Genomic DNA, 3789 nt, shown 5'->3' with positions numbered 1-3789 from the left:
CCACGGCAGTGAAAGCGCCGGGTCCTAACCACTGGACCGCCAGGGAATTCCCCACATTATCTATTTTAATTCTCACAAATATCTAAGTTAACTATATACAGTCAAAACATATATCAGGGGGCTTCCCTAGTGGTGCAGTGGTTAAGAGTCTGCCAGCCGATGCAGGGGACACGGGTTCGTGCCCCGGTCCGGGAAGATTCCATATGCCGTGGAGCAGCTGGGCCCGTGAGCCATGGCCGCTGAGCCTGCGCATCTGGAGCCTGTGCTCCGCAACGGGAGAGGCCACAACAGTGAGAGGTCCGCGTACCGCAAAAAAAAAACCAAAAAACATATATCAATTAAAATTTACATGCAGTAATGTGTTGCATGTTTCAGATGGTTTCACGTGCATTATCTAGTTTGATTTTTCTAGCTATTGTTGACGATATCCCCTCATTTTACAGGTCAAGAAGCCAAGGGTCAGAGAGGTAAAGTAATCTGAGTGGCAAGCAGATTGTATAACTTTAGATTCCCAAAGGAGGAGTTATTTTAATGAGTCAAATCTGAAAACAGGTTTGAACTATCGGGCATTTTAAACAGCTGCTGTGTCACCAGTAAGGAAGCATTCCCTCTGCCTGAACTGGAGGGCAGAGCTCTGACACCACCAGTGTCGTGTGGGTGTTGGAAGGGCTGCACGTCCTCAAAGTCAGGCAGCAGGCCAGGACTAGAGGCCCCGAGATTTCATTTCACTTCATTGCATTTGCGGAGAAATGAGATTCCTGCAGGATGCTCGCCCTGGAATCTTGTGTGACTGAATCTGAACTTTCTACGTTCCTTTTTCTTTTTTTTTAGTTCAATAGTATTTTATTTTTATTTTATTTTTTATTTTTTATTTTTTATTTTTTTCTTGCGTTATGCGGGCCTCTCACTGTTGTGGCCTCTCCCATTTGCGGAGCACAGGCTCCAGACGCGCAGGCTCAGCGGCCATGGCTCACGGGCCCAGCCGCTCCGCGGCATGTGGGATCCTCCCGAAACGGGGCACGAACCCGCGTCTCCTGCATCGGCAGGCGGACTCTCAAGCACTGCGCCACCAGGGAAGCCCTATTTTTATTTTTTTAAATTGAAGTTTAGTGGGTTTGCAATACCATGTTAGTTTCAGGTGTATAGATTCCTTTTTCTTGTCTTCCATCAAAAAGCAGAGATGATCTGAAAAAAAAATAAAGCAGAGACGATCTGAAGTTCTAAAAAATTTTCATCATATTAGAGCAAAATGGAGATTAGTTCTGCTTCCCCTTGGAGACCATTTGTCACTGCTTTCTCCTGATTTTTAATAGACTCCAGTGAGTCCAGTACAAAAGGACTCGCTGTTTCATCTTGTGGTTGTTTCTAGGGATTAAATCATAATCCTCAGCCTTCATAAAGTAAGATGTGTCATTACAGAGAGCCTGTAAATGTACGATCGCAGTTTGTCAACACTGGCCAGGGCCCTGCAGTGTTTTGGAGAGTGGTTTTAGGCGATGCAATTTAGTAGCTTACATTTATGGAGCGTAATCCTGTGCCCGGCGGCTCGATACTAAGCACTTTGCATGCACTATCTAATTTAATCCTCATGACAACTCTTTAGGGTAGGTGGCATTAACATCTGCAATTCCCAGATGAGGAAGCTGAGGCCCCCAGAAGTGACTTTGCCTGCTGGTCAGCTGTGGGCAGGATCTGAAGAGAGAAGCACCGTGTCAGTGTAATATATAAAAGATCCAAATCCCTCTTGTGTAACCCAGAGGTGGCTCACAGGTGGCCCTTGATTCTGTGCAGTATTATCCCTGTGGCTGGAATTGAATCGGGAGCTTCGTACAGAGCAAGAAGAAAAGGTAAGTGTGGCTAGCGACCTGTGAAGGTTCTCTGTGCCAGGCACTGGGGAGACAGGGTGACACAGACGAGGGCCCTCTCCATCTTGGGCTCACAGTCTGGGGTGGTGTCTGGTCTTTAGGCCACACACTGTCTGCTTCTAGTTAATTCGTAATTGTAACTTTAATGACACTTACTTATTGTAATAGAATTTATTATTATTTTTTCTTCATTTTTAACCATTTAAAGCATTCTCTCATGGTTGGCCATTGAGAGCTTTTCCAGTTTGGGGCCTACAAACTTTTAGGATGCCACTGAAATATTTTCTAAGAATAAAGTTTTGTAGTGCAGTAACTAGGTCAAAGAATATGAATCTCTTTACGGTTCTTTCAATACATTATCATATCGCTTTCTAGAGGGGTTTGATATTTACTCAACAAATATTTATTAAGCGTCTTTTATATATTAGGCCTTACACTGAGCAGTAGGGATACACTGTGAATGGGTGTGGTCCTTGCCCTCAAGAAGCTTACCAGTTGCTGTCACTAGAAATGTGTACTTTTAATTCTGATGCAAAATCACTTGCACCAAAATTAAAAAACATTTTTTTCGCTTGTACCTCTTTTTTTTTACACTTGCATTTAATGGCTGGGTTTTACATTCTATTTTTATCTGAATTATTTTTGTGTGTATATGAATTTTTTATTGCGTGAAGTCCCTTTGCCCATTTTTACATTTTATTTATTTTCTTATTCTATTTATAAACTTATTTGCCTTATAACATTGAAGGAGATCTTTACATCTTGTCATACTTAATGTATTTTTCTAGTTAATTTACTACATTTTATTTTTGTTATTTTGAACGATACTTAAGTTTAAAATTTTTATGTATTTGTCAGTCTGCCTTTGCCATATCTTCTTTTGCTTCTAGACTTGATCATTTCCCATACATCTGATAAATACAATATTCTTTTTTTCTGATAGTTGCTCTATAACTTAATTTTAATAAATTTTAGCATGTTTTTTTTAGCATGATTTTTAAAGTGAACTTTAGAATGAGTACTTTATCATCCACTCAATTTTTCTTTATAGTCTGTTTCTCTATCCTACTGAATACATTTCCCTTATCTGTACTTTTTGCTGTTTAAAAAATATAGTTGCTTTATAATATTTGCTGGACTAGAGTCCCTCTCACAGATCTGGTTATTTTTCAGCATGTATTTTTACTGTTTTTTCATGCTTCAAAATCTTATTGTAATATTTATAGAAAGTAAGTTATATCTCACGACGTGGGCTTTGGAATTCTAGTTACACCGCCTGCTACTTGTCTGATTTTTCACAAGTTTAACTCTAAACCTCAGTCCCTCATCTGTAAACTGGGGAATCATATTAATATTTACCTCGTAAGATATACAGGATTAACTGAAAAAATTCCATGTAAGACATGTAGCGCACTTCCCATCACCAGTCTTTGCACAGGAAATCCTAGAAAAGTGTGAATGATTCTGGTTCACTTGGGGGCAAACAGCCATTTCTGCACCGAGAAGTCCTGCTGTGAAGCGGACGGACCGTGCTCACTGTGCACCGAGGCTAGACAAGCGCGCCGCTGCCCGCTTCCTAGTCCAAGCCCACCCGAGGGCGGGGGCCCCGGCAGCACAGAGCTCGCGCCCTCTGCGCGGCTATGGCCGCGCCCAGCTCCGTGAGGGCGGGCCCGTTGCCTAGGAGATGCGAGCTCGGATTCGCGCTATGGGCGCGCGCTTCCGGGAGGACGTGCTTGCGCGGCGCCCGGCAGCCAATCAGAGGGCGGGGCGCGCGTTCAAACCGCTGGCCGGCAGCGGAGGCGTGAGCGGCGCGGGAAGGCCTGGGGCGGGTGAACGAGGTAGGTGTTGCGGCCTCGGGGCGGCGCGTCGGTGCGGGCGGCGGTGGGGGGCGGCCGAGCGGCTCGGGAGTCCGGGCGGGGCGGGG

This window comes from Lipotes vexillifer, unplaced genomic scaffold (assembly GCF_000442215.2).
Source record: "Lipotes vexillifer unplaced genomic scaffold, Lipotes_vexillifer_v1.1 scaffold1201, whole genome shotgun sequence".
In the NCBI taxonomy this organism is placed as follows: Eukaryota; Metazoa; Chordata; class Mammalia; order Artiodactyla; family Lipotidae; genus Lipotes; species Lipotes vexillifer.
This window is presented reverse-complemented; position numbering follows the sequence as displayed.